The following is a 23,257-nucleotide window of genomic DNA, read 5'->3' as shown; positions in this document are numbered from 1 at the left end:
TGGGGTTAAGTGACTTGCCCAGGGTCACACAGCTAGTATGAGGCGGGATTTGAACTCAGGTCCTCCAGACTCCAGGGCTGGTGCTCTATCCACTGCACCACCTAGCTGTCCCTGCATGTGTCTTTTTAAGCAAACAGTTGCATGTACCTTTTTCCACCAATAGAATGGAGGAGTCTCTGCTCTGTTGGGGGCTGGATTTATCAGGTTTGGCTAGCCTTGTGTTGTCCTGGGGGCTACTGTAGCCCTGGCCCACTGCTAGTCAATGCTCCGATCTTTCCACCTATCAGTCTCTCCATTTTATTCCTCTAATTCCAGTTTAGTCCTAGATTTTATGCTAAGCAGGAGAGGCTAAAGTCCTGGCCTGGATTTCTATGGGGCCACCCGTAAACAACAAGGCATTCAGGCATTCTCAGCTGCTGTTCAGTCATTTTTCAGTTGATTCTAACTCTTCATGACACCATTTGGGGTTTTCTTGGAAACATACTGGATTGGTTTGCCATTTCCTTCTCCAGATCATTTTACGGAGGAGGAAACTGAGGGTTAAATGACTTGCCCAGGGTCCCACAGCCAGTAAGTGTTTGAGGACAGATTTGAACTCAGGAAGGTGAGTCTTCCTTGACTCCAGGCCTGGTGTATCCACTGAGCCACCTAGCTGCCTCCCAGTGTTAAGTCTAAGACTGAGAACATCTTGGCAAGGAATGTGTTGGGGAGTGTACAGGGAATATGTCTGAGAACATATTGGGGAAAACATGGAAGGCAGTGGGGCATAACATGGCCAAGAACATGTGGAGTAATGTTACTTGAGAACATCTGGGAGGAATGTTATAGACAGGGAACAGGCCTCAACAAAGTTAATTACAGGGTTGGGGAGGGGGTGTGGAGGAAGGGTACATCTGTTATTTGCCTGGGACTCAATTAATTTGAATAGGTTGCAGTAGAAAAGGTTTCCTCATTAGAATAAATGCCACACATCTACAAGTCACCTCATTTATATTTCTGCTAATGTTATTCTGCTTCAGCAAGTGAGTCCTTAATGTCAGTTTTAATTAAAGCATTTGCCTCTGATTGTGGACTTCCATCCAATGAATAGGCAGGAGGGTCACTGGAGAGTGGGAATTCTGAGGACCTGCAGCGAAGTAGGCTGGGCCAATCTGCTGACTCTTTAATGAAGATCATACTTTAAAGATGCCCACACATCTTTTGTTTAGTAGTAGTAGTAGAAATAGTAATAATAATAACTAATTAGGGACCTCCAATGAAACCTCAGAAGAAGAGACTTGTGTTAAAGGACCTCTGCTCTTAGCCAGTGCTCTCTAAGCCAGCAAGTTGTTTATTGAGATGAATTCAGGAGAGCAGTATGAGGATCCTTGATAGGGCCAAGGGAAGGAGGACCAGGGACAGCTCTGAATCAACAGAGCAGGGAGGCCTGAGATGGAAAGACTACTAACATCTGGCTGTAAGAGAGTATGCTAGATTTGGAGTGGAAGGATCTGAGGTTGACATCTTGGCTCTGATGTTTTCCTGCCTGTGTTCCTTTAGACAGGTCGCCTGTCTCCCTGGGCTTCGGCCCTTCATTTGTAAAATGAAGGGGTCAGACTTGTGCCCTCTAAGGTCCCTTCCAGCTAGAAATCTATGCTCCCATGAACTTAGTTTGAGTCCTGACCCGGCTACTTAGTACCTGTGTGACCTTGGGCTAGTCCATTCTTCTCTTTGGTTTGCAGTTTTTTCATCTGCAAAATGAAGATAATAATAAACCCTGGTCTTGCTTCATTTACAGGGTAGTTGGGAGGATCAAATGAGATAATGGATAGGAAGCGTTTTGTAAGCTCCTGCATCTGGCTCAGTTACACACACAGAATTACTATGGTTACAGGCCTTTGTCTTCCTCTTCAACCTTAGGCAAGTTACTTCCCCTCAGTTTCCCCATCTGCAAAACTGAGGGTAAGTGTAAAGATAGCCCAATATATGATCCTTCCACCTCGGTGTTTCCACAGATTCATAAGGTCCCTGTCCTCGGCGTAAAGGAGGTTTAAGTCGGGGTTGGGGGACCAGGCTGGCTGGGACTTGGCCTCTTCCGATTAGGGGCATTCAAGTGCAACGCGAGGAGGGCAGGCAGGGCCCCGGACCAAGCTGAATCCTCCACTCGCTGCGTCCGGCCTCTCGGAGACCAGGAGGAGGCAGAGAGCAAGAGATGCTGGGGGATGGGGTCCCCCTCGCCTGCTCGGCTCCGCACCAATCCGCCCATGGATGAGGGAGGGGCGGCTCAGCTCCAGGGAGCCCCATCCCCATCCCCGGAGAGGGTGGGGCTTACACCGGAGGGATGCCCCCTCCCGAAGGCCCTCCCGGGCTGCTCGCGCCCCGCCCTTGGCCCCGCCTTCCCCCGCGAGACCTAGGGCCTTTCCAAAGTCGAGCTAAGTGAAGGGGTATCGGGAAGCCTACCCTGGCCAGGCTGCCTCCTGGCTCGGCAGCATCTCCCTCAGCAGTGCGCTCAGACGCAAGAGGAAAAGTGTTTGCCCTGGGTGGACAGGACCGCAGGGCGGGTCGAGCAGCGAAGGTGCCGATTCGTCCTCATCCTTGCCCTCAGAGCTCCCCCTCCTCCTCTCGCCTCAGTGGTGTGGACCGCGAGAACGACTAGCCACAGCCCGACTGGCGCCGCTGTCAGTGCGTCCGGGCTCCCCAGCGGTGTGCGCGGGGGGCCTGCTGGAGGCGGCGGCGGCGGCGGCGGCGACGACGACGACGGGGGCGGCCACATCTTCTCTGGCCCCCACCCCTGCATTAGTTCTCCCAACTGCCCCCGCCCCTGGCCTTTTTCTGCAGCCCGAGCGCGAGTCGCGGGCGCTCCCGCCTCTCGGTCCCCTCCTCCACCCGGCCCTCGCTCCTCCCCGCCTCCGCCTCTCGTTGTTTCTCGGAACCTTTTTTGCTCCTGACCTTTCCTCGCTGGGTGAGTGGGGCTCGGGGGTGGAGCGGGGCGGGTGGGTGTTGTTTCCTCCTCTCCGGGTGGTTTTTCTTCTTAGATCCTCCGACCACCCCCCCAACCCCCACCCCCTCCTATTTTTAGAAACACTTTCAGCTCCTGGAGGGAACCACGTGCTGGCCCGGGACGGAGTAAATACACAAATAAGTAGAGGCGCTCGCGGGGCAGGGGCCCGGAGGCCTCGGCGGGCCTGGGTCCGGGTGCTTCAGACCCTCGGCCGAGCGCGGCTCGGATGCGCCCCTCCCGGGCCTCAGTCCCGAGAGCCGCCGCCGCGGGCTACGAGGGTGGCCCCTGGGGCTGTTCTCGTGGCGGGGCCTGTGAGCTGGGGGAGGGGTGTGGGGACGAGCGGGGGTTGGGGGGGATGGCGATGGCGCCGGGGCCGCTCCGAAGGGCCGCTGGTGGCCTCGGACCCCACGGTAGGCTGGAGGGGACCGAGCGGCCCCCGGGCCCCGATGCTTCCCCGCGGCCCGAGCAGCCGAGCTCCCCGCAGTGACACGCGCCATCCCGCGCTCTTCCGGCCTGAGGCTTGGAGGCCGCCGCTGCAGAACTGGGCCCGGCATGGTGGGGCTGGCCGCAGGTAGTGGCTTTCCGCCCTGAAGAGGCCGGGTCTGCTGTTGTGGGAGAAGTGGCTTGCTCCGTCAGAGCCTCGGGGCCTCTACCAGGGGGATGCTTCTCCTGTCTTTCGTTTTCTTCTTTACATTACTCTTTTTCCCCACGCACCGAAAAAGTACTTTTTATAATCTAACGTGAGTTTGGAGAACTTGAAGGGGTCACCCGTCCAAGCTCCCAGCCTTTAGGTGAGCAAGGTATTATTTTCCCTATTTTGACTCCCAGGCCACCGAAAATGCAAAGAAAATTAAATAAATTTGTTTAAAGACTTTCTCAGTCCCTCCCCCCTTTTCCTCTCCTTCTCTGGGCTAGGGGAGGGGAACAGTAGGGAAGGAGGGATTTTTGAGGGGAGAGAGAAAGGACAGCAATTCATCCCTACACCCAACTCTGGAGAACTCTGGTAGATTTCTGCCCAAGGGGTCGCGTCTGGGGACCTAGGTGGAAGATAATATAGCTCTGAATTTACCTTCCTGTAGAATGTAAGATCCTTGAGGGCTGGGGCTGTTTTCCCTTTTGTCTCCAGCGCTTGCTAGGCTCGTTGAATGGAATTGTTGGATTGCTGCCATCCTGTTGGTTCTTTGAACTCTCTGGGGAAGTTCCTGGCGGGGTGTCTCTTCTGATAGGTGTTTGGAGTTAGGATTGAATGAAAACTGTGGTCCCTTACAGCTCTAGCATCCTGTCTGAAGCCGGTTTGGGGACTGGCTAAGCAACAAGCAGGGCCTCTCAGTCCTTAAGAGGTCTCAGCTGGAGATCCCCTAGAGCTGGAAGAGAAAAGGGGCTGGGCAGATCCTTTCCTTATCTAGCTGGGACCAGGGAATCGACTGGGGATTTGGGGAGAGAGGATCTGGCACCTGTTTGGTTAAAGGGAGCTGGGTAAGGAAAACTGGGTTGGTGGGAGTATAAGGTATCCAAGTTTGAGCTTTCAGCTCAGACTTCTCTCTGCCTTTGGAACTCTCAGAAACTGTTAGTGTCTCAGACTAGTGAGTTTGACCCAAAGCCTCTCCTGAACTGGATGCAAAGAGCATTAAAAATTGCCTTCTCTAAGTATGTCAGGGAAAGAACTCTAGGTAAGCTACTTAGGCAGTCCTGGGAAATCAGCTGGTATAGGTCTTCTAGTCCATTCAACTTCATTGTACCTAAGGAGCATATTGGGAGAGAAAGTGACAAATCATAGTAAAATAGCTGAGACTGGAACCCAGTTCTCTTAGTCCAGATCTTTTTACCCAGACTGCTTGGGGCCCTGTCTAGAGGGGGGTGAAATCTGAATTTAAAACTCCCTATGGTAGATAGATCAAGAGGATTACTTGGGTAGATCACTTTTCTGAAAGATTGTTCCCCTGACCTTGCTGACCCTGGGGAGGGATTAGTTCCGGGGGGAAGGATTAGTTTTTGGCAGCTGCAGGAATCCTGACCTAGGGTGCTGGGACCCACTTAGGGGCAGCATTTGGCTGAGAGCCTGGGCTTATGAAGAGTTCCTCACATTCTTATCAGATGTAAACAGGGCTTCCAAGGTTTGGGGCAAAGGATATAAGGGGGGGGCAGTGTTTCTCATAGAAGAGGCAGCTGATATTAGATGCCTTGCTATGGGGTGGCTGAAGATAAGAGACAGGGACAAAGGGAGTTAGTCTGACAAGAAACTCCTGGGGCCTTCAGTGACCCAAATAACTGCTCAGGGATGGAGGACAAGATCAAGATTTAGATAATGAGGATGTTGTGTGATCACCAAAAGAACCTAGCAGTACTGGTCTTATCATAATGATCTGTGGCAATGGAAAAGCAGCCTGGCATATTGTCTAGAGCTGTGGACTGGGAGTGAAAGAAGACCTGGTTCCAAGTTTAAGCTCATATTGTTCTAGCTTTCTGAATATTGGCAAGTCACTTAATGTCTCTGAGCCTTAGTTTCTTCTTCTGTAAAATGGGGATAATGGAGAATCAAAGGAGATTAGGTATGTAAAGAACTTTGCAAACCTTTAAGTGCTATATAAACATTGGCTGTTACTTATTATTCTCTGGGGCTGCCCTTTGGATTTCTGGGAGAAAGTGACAGGAAACTGGGTGTGAAGTGGCTTAATAGGGCAGAGGTCTTTATAGTGTAGTAGAAGGACAGGGGAGGGAGTCCCAGCCAAGGGATCAGGAGAATTTAGGGTTATTTTCCCTCCATGGGCCTCAGATTTGATATCTATAAAAAGGATTCAACTAAAACATCTCTGATTTCCCTTTCTGTTCAGAGTTTTGATTCTGTGATTATATGAGGGTGGGACTGGAAGCAAAGAAAAGATTGGTTCGACTCCTCCCACATCACTTTTTATCTCAGCACTGATAGCAACTCCTTGGTCTTTTCTGTATCCCCTCCTTTCCCAGAATATTTCCATGCTTTTCCCCTCTCTGTTTAGTTGAGTTAAAGGCAACCTTTGTGGGGGCAAAAAGTGACATCCATGGTGTCATGTCAAGAATAAATTTGTAGTCCTAATTTCTGGCTGTGCTGCTTGCTGCAATCTTGAGCAAAGCCCTTCTGCTTTCTGGACTTCAGTTTCCTCATCTGTAAAATGAAGAGGTTGGACTAGAGTCATTCTAAATCCTATAATTTAGAGGATGAGGATCATAGAACTAGAGTTCAAAGGGACAATCTGCTTCAACCCTCTTGTTTTGCAGATGAGGGTACTGAGGCTCAGGGGAGGTTAAGTGACTTATCCAAGGTCCTACAGGTAGTACCAGAGATCTGCCTTTAGACACATTGTAGTTTGGTTTTGTTTTTTCCAGTATCCCACAATGCCTTCTGAAGGCATGGCTGGACCAAAGTGCTCGTATCTAAAATCTTGGATTTACAGTGAACCGAAAGCCCAAAATGAGTTGTGTGATAGGAGCGTATAGAAGCATAGTGTCCTGGAAGAGGATGGTGATAGCCCTCTGGCACTTCGCCCAGGTCAGACCACATCTGTGATACTGTGTTCAGTTGTAGGTACCATATTTTTAGAAGGATTTAACAAGCTAGAGACAACCGTGATGACGAGTGGACTGGGGACCATGCTATATGATGATAGGATGTAGCAAATGGGAGTGTTTTTGCCTAGAGAAGACAAGACTTAGGTAGGATGTGATCATTGTCTTCATGTGTTTGAGAGGCTGTCACATGAAAGCAGGAATAGTCTTGTTTTACTTTGCCCCAGGAGACAGAGCAATATGTAGAAATAGCATATTTAGGCTTGATGTAAGGGAAAACTTGCTAACAATTAGAGCTGTCCAAAATGAGAATGATTGCTCTTCAGTAGCTCTCACTTGTCGGTAATCTAGAAGAGATTCTTGTTAAGGTATGGATTAGGTAGATTAGGAGACCTCTGAGGTCGCTTTAAAAACTTGTATTGATGTTCTTTTTCTTTTTTTACATTATTGTCACTTGCCAGTAACGTCTTCCTTATGTAGAAGTGGGTGTAGTCAAGCACAGCAAAACATTGGCCACATCTAAAAATGGATGCCTCATTCTATGATCTGCCACTTCTCTGCTTAGAAGCCGGACACCTATTTCACCATTATTCTTGTGAAATCTTGATAGGCCACTGCTTAATCAGAAGTTTTGAAGTTTTTCTTTGTTATTTTCTTTGACAGTATTGTGGTCATGAAATTAAGACTCCTAAGTGACAGTCAGTTAACTGAGACCCAGAGAAGGGAAGGAACTTGGTGGGGCTAACACAGTAAGTTAGCTTCAGAGGTAGGATTAGCTTCCAAGGCTCCTGGGCTCCCAGGTTTCTTGTTTAGAGCTCTTTCTACCACACTATTCTATTTTCAAAAGCTTTTTCTTTCCTTGTTCTCTGAGTAGGATGGAGTGATCCAGATGGTCCCACTGATTCACATCGAGCTTAGTCTCATTTTAGGCCAGGCCGTTGATTTTTTTTAATTTACATTTTAAAGTATTATGAAGTTAAAACCATCTTGGGTGGGCAAAGGGACTTTTCCTTAGGCCCCGGTGAATCCTGGGCTTCCTAATTCCTGCTCCCTGGCCAGGATTGAGCTTTGTGAAAGGAGATCTCAAGGAGTTTACAATCTAAGGAGTGAGGAGGCACCCTGGGTTTATAGTCAGATGACCAGAGTTTGAGTTCATGTTCTTTATAAGATGTGACAAGGTTGGACTAGATTATCTCTAAAGCGTCTTCTAGCTCTGACATTTGAGGATTCTGTGAATGCCACTTGTAAAGACAGAAGCTCTGCTTGCTACCTGTCAGGATAAATCATTACAACATTCTCACTAAATATTTTCTATTAAAAGCCCAAATTTTATAAGTTTCCTGCTATTTGCTAGGTAATGTTTATTCTAGAGGAATTTATCTCTTGTTTTCTGGTTTCTTGGTTGGGCTTTTTGACTGTGGGCTTTTCTTTGTGTCTGTTGATCTTACTTTCCTTTGTAACTTGTAGGGAATCAAAAGGGGCCATTTCTCTCATTCACCAACTTTATTGGAGCAGGGTTTTCTCTAAGCAAGATTTGCCCAGGCTGTGGTGAAAAAGAAAGAAAAACCCTGCTATGCAAATGGGCCAATTCTGTATTTTGAGACTTCTTACAAAATATTCTGAGGAGGCGCCAGTTATTTTAGGGGAAGGACTCCAACTGAATAAGAATAGTTTCTTCTCACATCTTAAAGACTCAGTCTGAGTAGATTTTTCACAACAATTTTTGTTTCCTTCAGGCATGTAACTGCACTAAAATTTTTGTTCAGTCATTTCAGTCTTGTTTGATTCTTTGCAACCCCATTTGGGGTTTTCTGGCAGAGATACTAAAATGGTTTGCCATTTCCTTCTCCAGCTCATTTTACAGATGAGGAAACTGAGGCCAACAGAGTTAAGTGACTTACCTAGGGTCACACAGCTAATAAGTGTCTGAAGCTAAATTTAAACTCGGGAAGATATCTTCTGACTCCAGGCCCAGAGCTCTAATCCACTGCTCCACCTAGCTGCCCTGCTTTGAAATTAGCTTCTCAGATTCTGTTCCTGACTGAAGGACACTTAAAGTTATATAGATTATTTAATCATTCAGCCTTCCCAAGTAAAGCTCATTCATTTATCAATACTTACTATTTGTTGGGCCCAGGGCTAGACTGTTAATCCTAATGATAACTCATTTATATAATGCCTTAGAGTTTACACATATGCCTTACTGCTATCTCATTCAGTACAACAGACCTGGGAAAGTAGGTACTGAAAGTGTTATTCTCATTTTGCAAATTAGGAGACCGAGGTTCAGAGAGAGGTTTACACAGGCATCTAAGTCTCAGAGGCTTCTGACTCAATGCATTACTCTCTTTACCTGCACTACTGCCTTTCTAAAAACAACTCACATTTAGCTAGCCTTCTGTGATTTAAAAAGTACATCATCTCATTTGATATGCTGTATGAATGAAATCTAGTCCCTGCCTTCAAGGATAGAACAAACACCATCATTCATATTAGAGCCTGCCAAGTGCACAAGAGGAATACAAGATTATTATGAGGTCAGACGGTGGGGGCAGCCTCCTCCCTCCCCACCAATCACTTCAGGTTTGAGGAGATCCTGGAAAACTTCATGGAGGCAGCAGCAATGTTAGAACTGAGTTTTGAAGAAAAGAATTCTGGATCTGGAGTCAGGAGACCTGCTTCGGAGTTCTGCCTCAGGCATTTGTTAGTTGTATGACTGTGCCTGAGTAGGTCATTTAACCCGACACCCAGTTTCCTCTTCTGTAAAACAGGCATAAAGAATACTTGCATTGCCTACCTCAAAAAGCTGTTGTAGGGAGAGCATTTTGCAAACCTTAGAGTGCTATATATATATATGTGAGATGATTATTTCAATAGGTGGTAATGTCATGAGCAAAAGTGTTGAGTCAGGACAGCATGAGATTTATATGGAAAATAGAGAGTAATCCTTTGGGGCTAGACTGTATAAGGTGCATGGAAGGGAGAGGTAAAATACAAGATCCCTGGAAAGAGAAGTTGGAGCAAAACTACGGAGATCCTTGAATGTCAAGCTGAGGAGGTTGGACTTTATCTTGTAGGCAGTAAGGGGGAGTGGAAGGTTTTTGAGCTACATAGAGATATGGCTAGAGCAAGGTATTAGGAAGATGAATGTGGTGGCAGGTACTGGGTAGGTTGGAGACCAGTTTCCAGCTTGACTTCTATTAATGACACTCATTCTGAAGAAGAAATTTGTCTCAAGAATGGCCAGTTGCCCAAGGTATGTATTGTAGGAGGGTTTCTACTCTACTTAAAAACAAACAAACAAGAGTTAGGGTCTATCAGGGTTCATCCATTAGTTGTATATTTGCTCAGGGGAAAAAAAATGCAATTTCTTTGTTTGCTTTTATCTGCCTTGTGGAACTGACTACCTGTTTATGTTCTGCAGTTTTACCAAATCACTTTGAAGACTGAAGTGAACATGGGTCATATCTTAGAGCTTTTCTGTCCTCTTTGTTCTGTCAGTGAATATTAGAAAATGTGCCTTGAATTACCCAGTTTGGAGAAATAAAGCAGCTCTGCCTGCTCTCTGCTACACTTTCATGTTTCACAGCAGTCAGGTCAGCTCCTGCTCAATTTGGCCAGGCCAGGGCCTCTTCATATGTTTGGGGCCCACAGCTGTTGTCTGTGAAAGTGGCTGATGGATCATAGTTGGAGAGCTGGAAGGGGACCTTAGAAGCCATCCTGTCCAAACCCCTTACCTTACAGAGAAGGAAACTGAGGCTTAGTAAGGTTAAGTGACTTTGGTGAAGGTCACACAGGTAAAAAGTGACAGGGCTGGGATTCTAATCATTCTTTCCACTCCACCACAGTACCCCTTGGGGGAACCAGGACTGGTGAGACCCATACTGTAGCAACTGTATGTGTGGATTATATCTTCATCTCATCACTCAGTAATGAATTCCTGACCAATTGCTCTGAGCAGGGCCTTGAGCTGGGTGAGGACACAGATGAGTGAGACCAGGGACCTGTCCTGTAGGGGCAGTGATGACAAACAGCTAAAGCAGAACTCCCATTTCTGTAGGGCTAGAAACAACGCACTTCCCTTGCAGCAGCTCTGAGAAACCTGCAGTGCAAGTATGACTATCATTTTATAGACGAGGGAAGTGATGCTCAAAGAAATTAATTGACTTGCCCAGGGCTATGCCATTATTGTTAGAACCAGGATTTGAACTCAGGTCCACTGATTGAAAGGTGAATGCTACTTCCACTATACCGTGCTGCCTCATAGAAAACTGTAATACGAGGTTGTACAGGGTAAGTCCACAACGGAGGTGATAGCACAGTGCTGGGAGAACTTATTTTCAGCCAGAGGGATCAGGGAAGGCTTCGCAAGGAACGTGGCCTGGAGCAGGGAGATGAAGAACAGATAAGATGTCGACAGGCTGGAGGAACAGCATGAGTGGGGGCTAGCCAGTCTTCCATCAGGCAGGCAGTCAGCATCAAGTGCTTGTTAGGTGTCTGGAGCTGGGAGGACAAAGAAAACCAAAATAGAATGGAAGCTCTGCCATGGAGAAGCTTACATTCAAATCATTTCTACATGTCATTGTGGGGGGAAAGCTTGAATTCTGAGAGAGATGGCATGTAAACAAGCACACATGAAATACATACACAGTATCTTTGGCTTCATTTCTTCCAGTTACTCTCATACTGTAGTCCCTGTGGCCAGGACATACTTTTTTCCGAGGCCCTTCCAAGGACTTGTGCAGTTAACTCAGTTCTTCTGGGTTTACCTCTTGGGTTTCTCTCAGTCTATAGTGTTTTTTCATTGTGTTTGGCAGTTTTTTTCTGTTTACTTATATCTCCAGCCTCAGTTTCTAGACTGGTCACTAAGACTAGATTTGGGCTCAGTCTTCCAGTGGTACGACTTGGGCTTTGGCCTTGGACAGTTCTGTTTATCTCCCTTCCCTTGTGCTGTCCTGAGCCCAGGGTTGGCCCTGTTCCACTCCGACAAGCCCTAACCAGATGATGTTGTTTGTGCTGGTATCAGGCCTCCTGCTAGGCCCCCAGCTGCTTTTCTTCTCAGGTGCAGTGCTGGTCCTTTGTTCTTTTATGGCTCTAGTAGTGGGCTACCTAGGTGCTGGTCTGGCCTTGTCTCCTGCTGAGCCTTGGAAAGGCTGCCTCGTCCTTGGCCATGTCTCTTGTGATGGCTGGGGTGTGAACTGGATGGCCGGCTTCTGTTTACTCCTCTGTATATATGGCTGATTTTGTGCTTCACCTTCTACCCTCCCTGGCTTTTTTCTGCTTATAGCTTCCATAGGATTCTGGCAGAATTTTGTGCTGTGTGAAAGAGCTTGTAGGTTTTAATAAGTATTTTTAAAAGAGATTTTTATCGTTGTTCTTCTGGTACATTTTTTAGGAGCTTTATTAGGATATTTGTAGGTGATCTGGGTTCCAGTAGGTCCAAAAATGCTGCCATCTTCCCACAATTACATATATATGCAGAATAGATGGAAGTTACTAGCAGCTGCAGGGAAGAGGGGAACATGAAAAGCATCCTGCAGAAGGTGACATTTGAGTTGACTCTTGAAGGAAGTCAGGGATTCTAAGAAGCAGAGGTCAGGATGGAGAATGTTCCAGGTATGGTGAGATGGAGTGTCTTGTTCACAGAACAGCAAGGAGACCATCGTCCCTGGATTACAGAGTGTAGAGGGGAATAAAGCGTGAGAAGAGCTTTCGGTGGTAAATAAGAGGACTTTACCTTTGATCCTGAAGCAAATGGAGTTAGGGACGGAGGTGGGACATGGTCAGCCCTGCACTTGAGGAAAATCAGGGTGGCAGCTGAATGGAGAAATGATTGGAGTTGGGAGAGACACAAAAGAGGCAGACCAAATAGAAGGCTGTTACTATCGTCCAGGCAAGAGGTGAACAGGGCCTGAACTAGGGTGGTGGCTATCATGTGTGGAGGGAAGGTGATTTATAAAAGAAATGTGCAGGTAGAATGACAAGGTATGGAGTGAGTGATAAAAGTGGATGATTGAGAAAATGGTGATGGTAATAAGCTTAGAAGAGGGGAGGTTTGAGGGAAGATAAAATGGCTTACTCATAGATGGAATAGGCACATATCTACCAATGGAGCAGGGGTGGGGAACCTGCGGCCTTGAGACCCCACGTGTCCCTCTAGGTCCTCAATTGCGGCCCTTTGACTGAATCTGAACTTTGTAGAACAAATCCCCTTAATAAAAGGATTTGTTCTGTAAAACTTGGTCTCAGTCAAAAGGCTTCACCCAAGGACCTAGAAGGCCACATGGGGCCTCAAGGCCGCAGGTTCCCCACCCTTATTGTAGGGGGTGAATTCCAGCAACTCGATTTCTTCCCTTGCACCTGTCAGGAAGCAGCCATGATTAATGGCAAGAGTGGGTTTGGAATTAGAGGACCTGAGTTCAAATCTACTCTCACATTTACTGCTTATGTGACCTTGGGCCAGTCCCTTTTCCTTTCTGGGCTTTAATTTTCTCATTTTAAAACCAAGAGAGCTGGAACCTCAAGGGTCCTTTCCAGCTAAATCTTGTGATGTCTGGAATTCTACCATTAGGACTTCATTCTGTTGAAATCCTTTTCTCGAAGACCGTCAGGTGCTATAGCTCCTTCACAGAGCCCTCCCTGATCTTCCTGCTTTCCTGAGGTGAAAGTGACTTCTTACTCTCCACCCCAAAATGTCACCAAGTACCTTGCCTGGATTTCACTTTTTCCCTCCTCTCTTTTTGTATGATGATTACTTTTGTACTTGTTTTCCACCCAATATAGGCTCCATTCCATGTAAAGTTCTTGTAAGCAGGACTGTCTAACTGTGTTTGTAACCCTAGCATTTAAGCACAATAGGATGTGCCTTAATAAATGTTGAATGAATTAATTACTTTACCTCAAGGGTTCTTAACTTATGATTCTTGAACTTGTTTGGTTTTTTAAAAAATTATTTTGGCAACTGTAGTTCAGCATAATAAGTTTCCTTTGCAGTCCTGTGTGTTTTATTTTCTGCATTTAAGAAGCATTCTTCTGAGAAGTTGTCCATAGACTTCACCAAATTGCCAGAGTGGTTCATGACAAAAAAAAAAAAGGTTGAGAACCCCTCACTGATCTTTGTTAAAAGGCCACTTCCTCTGGGAGGAATTTATATTGAGCTATTCTGTGAATGAATTTTGGGCTCTTCCTGAGAGCAGATTTGGTTTTGGAAAAACTAGCGGTTAGGTGGCACGATGGATAGAACATAGGACGTTCAAGTCAGGAAGACGTCAATTTCAACCTTGCCTCAGACATGTGCTAGCTGTGTGACTTTGGGCAAGTCACTTAAAATCTCTGTGCCTCAACTTCCTCATCTGTAAAATGGGGATAATAATAACACCTACCTCCTGGAGTTGTTGTAAAGACCAAATGAGGTAACATATGTAGAGTGCTTGGCAAACCTTAAAGCCTTATGTAAATTCTGTTTATTATTGTTGTTATTATTATTATTAGCTACCAGGACTCTGATATCTGAGGGGGAAGAGAGAACTGGTATGTCCAGGGACTGAATTCAGAGGATGCCAGTAGCCACTTTCAGAGTTTTGATTCTGGACTGATAAACATGGAGCCAAACCAATTCTGACCAGCTCCTCTTGGGCTCCCCTCCTTTGAGCACAAAGATCTGACTGCTTTGAAAAGAGTGGAAAAATTTTGGGCCTTTTTGAAGACCCTTACTTGAGAGCACTGAGCTAGGCCAGGCACTCGGTCTTTAGAGTTTCTCTTCCCCTAAGACTCAGAGTTGTCTTGCACTGACTGTACATCTTTTGACCAGTCTTGTTTAGAGCTCCAAGAGCTCATTCTTCCTGGACAGTGAACTGACTTCTTCAGGGACAGATGCTTTCAGATCAGGTGCTGAGAGCAGGTTCAGAGTACAGCCTTTAGGCTTTCTTACTGTCCAACTTGGTGACCTTGGTCTGTTCGTGATCTAAGATCCTTTTGTTTATCCCTTCTCCCTCACCTCTCTCCCCTCCCCAATCAGTCTGAGTTTATAATACTTTGACCTTTTGTAGCATAAATTTGGTGAAACATTTCCCTCTTTCTGACTTTTCTTTCAACTTTCTCTAGCCCTAGAAACCTGACTCCCATTAGCCTTCCTTGTGCCTCAGTTCCCCCATGTATTAAATAGAAATTAAAACCTGGATAATAATTTCTGTTCTGCCTCCCCTATGAGGGATCCTATTAGGATGAAGTGAGATCATTTATGGATGTTTTTCCAATGCATGAGCTAATACAGATGTAAAAGATAATTATCCCTGAGAACCAAAGGGAATCATCCTTGCTACTTTGCCATTTGTGAGCTTTGTGCCCGTAGACAAGTTGCTTTACTTTCTCCTCTTTGGACCTCATTTTCCCCTTCTGTAAAATGAGAGGGTAGGACTATGTGTCCTTTAGATTCCCCTCCAACTCTGAATTCTAATAATCGTAGAATGATGGTCACTGCTTTTATTACTGGGGAAGCTTGGGGTACAGAGAAGCATATAAATGATTCCCTCAAGCCCCCCTCCACTCAGGTAATTGACCCTCCTTCTCAAGACAAAAGTTATTTTTTGTGTTTGTAGGATTGGGGCCTATTTTACCAGACTGGTTCCTGAGAGTAGCTGAGAATACTGCCTCCTGCAGCCTTCCCTCAGTTCCTACTTATCATTCACTCGAAAATGTGTCACTCACTCACAGTGGCACAAAGAGAGAATTTTCAAAGAGTATAGACTTTCCTGTAACTAAATAAAGATTGTTTTCTTCTGTTCTGGTAGATAGCAGAGCTACCCTGTCAGGGGCAAGGGCAAGGAAGGCTTTAAGTGAATCCTGTCACCTCAGTGTCTTTCCTGAAGGTTTCTTCTCTGCACTCAGAAGGCTTCCAATTTGGTTTTGTCCTGTCTCTCATCACATTTTCTGCTATTCTGTATTCACATTGACTCCAAGATCTTTGTGCTTGAGATACACTTTCTTCATCGCCACCTATTGGAAGTCCTTCCTTCTCTTCTTCCTTTAAGGAAGGTCTAATTCAAGTGCTGTTCTCTCTTTCTTTACCTTTCTAACTACAAGTGGCATTTTCTGCCTTGTTTTCCTGGAGTACTTTTGTATACACTGTATGCTGTGCTCTTGGAGCCCCACTCTGCATCCCTTTTTGCTCTCTCTTCGGTTAGTTTGTTAATACCTTGAGGGCATCTTTGTGTCCAAAGTAGTTTTGAGTACCGAGAGATGTTTATTGACTTGACCAACTTGATGGGAAAGGAGGGAGTGGATTGGTCAGAGCTAATGCTTAAAGCCAGCTTCAGCTCTCACCTTTTACCCCGTGGATTCTATCTGCTGTGTGTGTTTTTTTTTTTTTCGGGGGAGAGGGGGGCCCTAGGCAAAGGGGTTAAGTGACTTGCCCCAGGGTCACACAGCTAGTTAAGTGTCGTGTCCCTGGCTGGATTTGAACTCAGGTCCTCCTGACTCCAGGGCCGGTGCTCTATGCACTGAGCCACCTAGCTGCCCCTTGCTTTATATTTCTGCCTGACTGATCTCCTAACTCATCCATGAGTCCTTTCTTTCTAGATCCTATCCATATGTACCCCCCTGAACTTACACCCTGTCTCTGTGTCCCTGCCCCCTTAACATTTACAAGTTCCTTCCTGATCATCCCCTTGTCCCTTATTTCTGGATCAATCAGAGGATCATAGATTTAGAGCTGGGAGGGACCTTAGAGGTCATCAAGCCCAAACCCCTCATGAAGAAACTGAGGCATTGAGAATTCTCTGGGATAATGGCCAGGGAAAAAACAGATGGCTTTTTCTCTAGGGGATAGGACTGCAGAATATCTGAAGAGGAGATGCCCTGGAGACCTTTCTTTCACCCTTCCTTTGTTTTTTCTTTCTTTCTTTCTATTTTTCCTTTTTAAAACCTCTCCTTACTTGTGCCCTGGAACTTGCCATTTGGGGTCTCTAAATCCCTTGGAAATCAAGAACTAAGACAAGCCATAGTTCCATTGTTTCCATTCTTTAAATCCTCGAACCATAGGCTTAACACTGTTAACATCCGCTCCATTTTATGATTAGATACAAAATGTTAATGTTAGCCCTTGTGTTGTAAATGTTAAACTCTGATAGGACCCAGCAGAATAAACACTCAACATTGTTTATCTGAAACCATTTGACAGGCTAGAAAATGCTTATACTAGTACTATCTCCACTGTTACAAAGTGTCATACTGATGGGTTTTAAACTACCCTGACTGCTGCAGCCCTACTGGGTTATCAAGGATTGAATTTGACCCTGTGTTTCAGAGTCACCCTTTATCTGGATATCTCACCTTCAACTTGAATATTGAACCAAAATATTTGTATTTATGACTGCCTTGGCCTCAGAGTTCTGTGTTTCCTTCCAGTTGTACTTCTTTATTTTTCCAGTAGGCCATAGGCCTTAAAAAGTACCTTGGACTTGGAATCCTGAAACCTAGATTTGAGCTCTGGCTCAGCCACTTATTAGATGTATGACCTTGATTCTTTCTCCTCTAGGTTTCATTCCTTCATCTGCAAAATGGGAAATAATTACACATACAATGCCTACCTTCCAGGGTTGGTGTGAGAATGAAATGAGGTGAAGGATGAGAAAGAGCTCTATCATTGGAACGTTCTGTATGAAAGAGTTCTTTCCATCTCTGTTTAACCTGTTAAATAGCATTTATTAAACGCCTGTTATGTGCCAGTCACTATGCTAAGCACTTTACAAGTATTATCTTATTTGATACAACAACCCTGAGAAGTAGATATAATTATTATACCCATTTTACAGATGAGGAAACTGTGGCAAACAGAGGTTAAGTGACTTATGCAGGATCAAACAGTGTCTAAGGCTGGATGTGAACTCAGGTCTTCCTGACTCCAGTCCAAGCTGCCTAGGTGGCATCATAGAATGTGCTAGATTTGGAATTAAGAACTGGATTCAAATTCTTTGTCAGTCACTACCTTTGTAACTCTACCAGGGGTTACCTGGAGGCCAGAGGTTCCCCACCCCTGCCTGCAAATCTCATGATTTTTTGGAGTCTCAGTTTCCTCATCTGTGAAATAAATATAAGGGGAATGGTCTGGTTGCTTTCTAAAGCCCTTTCTAGATCCTAAGTATATGATCTTATCATCCTTCCACATGTAATACCTACCAATTTAAATTCCTTCTGACATGTCTTTCCCTGTCAGCCCACACTGCTGCCAGGTTAACCTCTAAGCAAGGTCAGGACCCATTGTCCTTAGGAAGAGTGAACCCCATTCATGCAGGCAGTCCTCTTTTGGTAGATCAAGTGGATCAAAGGTTTTTCCAACTCCCAGGGGTCCCCAGTAACTACAGGTAACTACACTCTTTCCCCAGGGAGGGTAGAGAAAGAAATTTCCTCCTTCACCCTCCCTCAGGTTTTCATACTTCTTTCTTTGCATAGTAAGTATGAGCTATTATTATTCTGTGTTTCCTTCAAGGTTCTATAATTTTGTTTCTGTGGATGTTCCCTCCAGTGATGCAGATCTGTACACTAAGGAGTTTGTAGAATCAGAGGCCTAGGGTTAGAAAGCATTGTGTCCTATTTCCAACTCCCTAATTTTACATAGGAGGAAACTGAGGCCCAGAAAAATGATGAGGTGACTAGCCTGAGATCACACAGGTAGGAAGTAACAAAGTCAGGATTCAAACCAGGTCCTCTAACTACAAATGGGTGTAAGTCATAACCTGAAGTTGCTTTAGTTTACATTTCCCTAATTAGTAATTTGGAGCATTTTTTTTCAATGGGGTTGTTTATAACATAGTCTTCATGTGTGAAGCACCACAGTGATCTCCATAATAATTGGCTTCAATTTCCATGATAAAAATGGGAGTCTAATAATCTCGAAGGCCTGACTGAATGAATCTTCTCCCTTGTGACACCAGTAGAATCACAGAATGTTCAAGTTAGAAGGGACTTTAGAACATAGAATGCCCTCCTTCCTCACCTCAGCCTCTTAGAATCCCTACCTAGTTCCTTCAAAGCTTAGTTCCTCAGGCTCCACCTCGGTGAGGCCCAGCCTTGATGGCCTCCTCCACAAAATAACCTTGTCATAGTATAAGCTCCTAGAGGGCAGGGATTTTCATTTTTTTCTTTGTATCCCTAGCACCTGACCTGGCACATACTTGGCACTTAATAGGTGCTTATTGATTGATTGATTGATAGAATTTCAAAACTGTGAGGGACTTCAGAATGCCAGAGTTCTTAATAAAGATTATCTAGTGTCTAATCACGTGATTATATAGATAAGAAAACTGAAGCTTTGGGAAAGAAAATGACTTGCCCACAGTCACATAAATAACAAATATCAGCAGGCATTTGAGCTCTGACATTTATTAGCCTACTTTTTTCTTTATACCCCATTGCCTCCAGAGCATTTCTTGGTTCAAGGGTTCAAAAAGAGACCATTACAGTTGCAGAAGGTTACATGTCCTCTGCTCCTTTTACCTAAAGCTGATGATGTGGATCCTAAATTTGAGATCAGACAGTTCACTCTGACTTGAAAACATATGCCTTCTGGCCACTCCGTTTTCTGCTAAGCCCATGTGAGACATCATATAGCCCAATATATCCTCCTACCTCCTTGTGTTTTTGCACAGCAGTATATTTCCTTTTAAATTTTTTTTTACTAATGCTTTTTTAAAAAATCACTTTCTTCTCAACGACTCCCTCCTCCCCCCAGTATAATTCTCACTTGTAACAAAGAAGTGAAGTTGAGGGAAAAACAAAACAAACAAAAAAGCCAGATTGGCCATTTTGGAAAAATATGTGCTGCATTCCACATGTATAGTCCACTATCTCTCTCTGCTGAGAGGAGGGAGCCATGCTTCACTGCTAGGCCTCTGAAGTCACAGTTGGTGACTGTTCTATCCATTGAATCCAGCGGATCCAAATAGTCCTATGAGAAAGATAGGGACAATGACTGTTCTCCCATCTCATAGACAAAGAAGCGCTGGCCTAGAGAGGCAGAGGTAGGATAAGGGGGTAGACAGCTGCCTGAGGCACAGTGCTTAGGCAGTGTAACCAGAGATGTTTTTAAAGGATCTTTATAAATGCATATATTTTTAACACCAGAAAATCCCACTCCTGTGCCTGGAGGTATTTATTTTGTGATAAGTCAAGTTGCATATGTTACTGTGAAGGCTCAAGGTCCCTAGTGAGCAGTAACACACTTTTGCTTGTACACTCCAGTGAAAGAGAACATGCTTTATCCACCATTTTCTTTGTCTTTCATTGGTGGGCGGCTGAGTGGGAGGGCTACTCACGTGGTTTAAAACGTGGCCTGTGGTACAGCAGTGCCTTGGCTATGGGAAGGAGGTTATGGTCTCCCACACATCTAGCACTTAATTCTGTACTGGCTAGTCTAGACTGAGATAAAAAGACTATAGGTAGCTGAGGGAAGGCTCCTGTTGAGAAAAGGGGCTGGGTTTATGGAGCCAGACACCCAGCCCAAGTCTCAGCACAACAAACCATCTCTAAGGCTGAGCTTGTGCATACTCTTCAGCTGCCTGATTTGTAAATAGCCTGCCCCTGTGGAATTCGAACTGTCTGCACTTTGTGTAGTGACATCTCAGGGGCTCTGGGCTCTCAGAAAACAGGCTAGAGGATGTTACTGACAAGCAGAGCTCCTTTGAGGATGGTTGGGGGAAGAGGAGAGCTACAGTCCCAAGGCCAGAGCTCAAATCTCCCTGGAGAGGTAGTAGTCAGTGTGCCTCTTCAGGCTGCAGTTAATCTGCCACTTTGACAGATGGGAAGTTCAGGGTGATGTCTTCCCACAAGCGATGGCAGGCCTAAGGTATTGCCACCCATACTAGAGCTCTGGCAGCTTCCTCAGCTCCTAGGGGCAGTGTCCAGCCCTTCACTTGGATGACTGGGGTGATGGGAAACCCCACATCCCATCTCATTTGTTTGGCCCCTACTGCATAGGAGAGGCTGGGAGGTTAGAACCCTACTCTGAGCCTTTGCCAAACAAGCCTTGCCTCAAATACCAGTCCCTGTTGAGGCTTCTTGTTCTGAAGACTTTCTGATTAGGGGCAGGAAATCTTCCATGTATGCAAGGGTTGGGACAGACCTCCTTGGTCCTAGGGGGATGAGGATGGCTTTTAGTTTCAGTTGGTACAACTGGCAGTACTAAGCCTAAATCTTAGTACTGAGGGTCTATTTCTGTAACATGCATAAAGGTGACCTTATTTCTCTGCCTAGAGAGACACTGAAGACTGACCCAGTCTCTAGGAGTCATAATGCTAAGTGTCCTTCCCTCCTTTCTCCCTCTTTGCTTCTTCCTCTCATAGAATTCAGAATTTAAAGGTTGGAAGGGACCTTTGACCATCTAGGTCAAGCCATCCCTGAAAAGGAAGCCTTTCTGCAACATGCCTAACAAATGATCGTTCAGCCTTTGCTTGAAGACGTCCAAGAAAGGGGAACTACGTCCTTAGGAGCCCTTCCATCTCCGTCCTTCCCCTCTCCCATCTCATTTCTTCTCCCTCCTTCCCCTCTCCCATCTCATTCCTTCTTTCCTTTCTCTTTCCTCTCTCTCCTCTCATCTCTCTACTTATTCTTCCTACTTCATTTACCTTTTCTCCTCTCTTGTCTCCTTTCCTCTCCTTTTCTTTCCCTATTATTCTCTTTACCTGCCTGTTCATAGGACCAGACTCTGCTAGTGTTAGAGCCAGAAAAACCTTGAATAATTTATCCAACCCCTTCATTTTACAGAAGAATCATTTGAGGCCAAGTTAAAGAACATGACTAGCTTAATGTCAAGAGTAAGTGGCACTAGAGAGTCAACTAAAAAACTAGTCGAAGTAATTAACAACTTTAGCAAAGTTGCAGCCTATAAAATAAACCCACACAAACCATCAGCATTTCTATATATTACCAACAAAACCCAGAAGGAGGAGATAGAAAGAGAAACTCCATTTAGGATAACTGCAGACAGTGTAAAATACTTGGGAGTCTGCTTGCCAAGACATGCACAGGAATTATATGAACACAATTACAAAACACTCTTTGCATAAATAAAGATGGAGCTAAACAATTGAAGAAATATTAATTGCTCATGGGCAGGCCGAGCCAATATATTAAAAATGACAGTACCACCTAAATTAATTTACTTGTTAAGTACCATGCCAATCAACCTACCAAAGAATTACTTGATAGAGCTGTAAAAAAGTACTAACATAATTCATCTATAAGAACAAAAGGTTAAGAATATCAAGGGGATCAATGAAAAAAAGTGAAGGAAGGCAGCCTAGCAATAATAGATACCAAATTATATTACAAAGCAATATCATCAAAACAGTTTGGTAGTGGATAAGAAATAAGAGTGGTTCACCAGTGGAATACATTAGGTACACAGTATACCGAAGGAAATGCGCATACCACCCTGAGTGTTTGATAAACCCAAAGAGCCCAGCTGTTGGAGCAAGAACTCAGTATTTGACAAAAACTTCTGGGCAAGCTAGAGAGTCGTTTGGAAACTGAGCGGGTGTAATTTACAATCTCATTTTTCAAATATATAGAGAACTAAGTCATTTATAAAAACAGGAGCCATTCCCCAGTTGATAAGTGGTCAAAGGATATGAGCAGGTAGTTTTCACAGGAAGAAATCAAAGCTATCAGTATATCCAAAACTGCTCTAAATACTAATAAGTAGAGAAATGCAAATTAAAACAACTCTGAAGTACCACCTCAAACCTATCAAGATTGGCAAAGATGACAGAAAATGAAAATGACAAATGCTAGTGCAGATGTGTGAAAGTAGGTACGTTAACGCACTGTTGGTGGAGCTCTGAACTAGTCCAATTGTTCTGGGGAACATTTTGTAAATACATCCAAAGAGCTATAAAATTGTGCGTTCACTTCAACCCAGCAATGCCACTGCTAGGTCTGTACCTCTAGGAGATTAAAGGAAGAGGAAAAGGACTAATTTGTACAAAAGTATTTATAGCAGCTCTTTTTGTGATAGCAAAGAAGTAGAAACCTAGGGGATGCCCATCAATTGGGGAATGGCTGAACAAGTTATGGTATATGAATGTGATGGAATATTATTATGCTATAAGAAATAATGCAGGGGATGGTTTCAGAGAAACTTAGAAAGACCTATAAGAACTGATGCAAAGTTAGTCAGCAGAACCAGGAGAACAGTCTACCTAATAACAGCAGTATTGTAAAGAAACAGCTGTGAAAGACTTAGAAACTCAATACAATGATCCCCCACAGCTCCAAAGGACTCATAATATAAAATGCTATTTCCAGGTAGAGAACTGATGAACTCAGAATGCAGATTGAAGCATTTTTCGCCTTTATTTTTCTTGCCTTTTTTCCCCTTTCAGTAGATGACTAGTGAGGAAATATGCATGACAGTACAGCATATGCATAATGGATGTCGTATTTCTTACCTTCTTAAGGGGGAGGAAGAGAGAGAAAATGGAGAACTGAAAATTAAAATTAAATTAGAAGAAAGAATTTGTGGCAGGGTTGAAACTAGAACCCATATCTCTTGACTCAAGCTCAAGGCTTTCTTCTCCATGGCCTTTCCTGTCAATCCATATGATATCAGAGCAAAACTTGAGATCAGGGGATGGAGAATGGGCTTGGAATTGGTGGTGACCTCTATAATGTCACACTAATGGACTGGAGGGACAGGACCACAAAGGATGGGATCCTCTGATGGTAGGGGAGTGGAAAAAC

General features: G+C 44.9%; 1 protein-coding gene across 5 annotated transcripts in view; it reads left to right on the top strand.

Moving 5' to 3' along the window:
• Nucleotides 1-2,648: 2,648 nt before the first annotated feature.
• RALY (RALY heterogeneous nuclear ribonucleoprotein) overlaps nt 2,649-23,257 on the top strand; it is a 60,401-nt gene continuing 39,792 nt past the window's right edge. For 2 of the 5 annotated variants that reach the window (XM_020998629.2, XM_020998628.2), the window contains exon 1: nt 2,649-2,941. The gene's annotated coding sequence lies outside the window, so the exon portion shown is untranslated. The remainder of the gene's footprint in view (nt 2,942-23,257) is intronic. The other 3 variants (XM_020998630.2, XM_020998631.2, XM_020998632.2) reach the window with 2 other exon arrangements.

Source organism: Phascolarctos cinereus, unplaced genomic scaffold, assembly GCF_003287225.1.
Source record: "Phascolarctos cinereus isolate Bilbo 61053 unplaced genomic scaffold, phaCin_HiC Scaffold_2;HRSCAF=192, whole genome shotgun sequence".
NCBI classification, from domain to species: Eukaryota; Metazoa; Chordata; class Mammalia; order Diprotodontia; family Phascolarctidae; genus Phascolarctos; species Phascolarctos cinereus.
The sequence above is the reverse complement of the archived record's forward strand: the minus strand, read 5'-3'. Positions and strand labels throughout refer to the sequence as shown.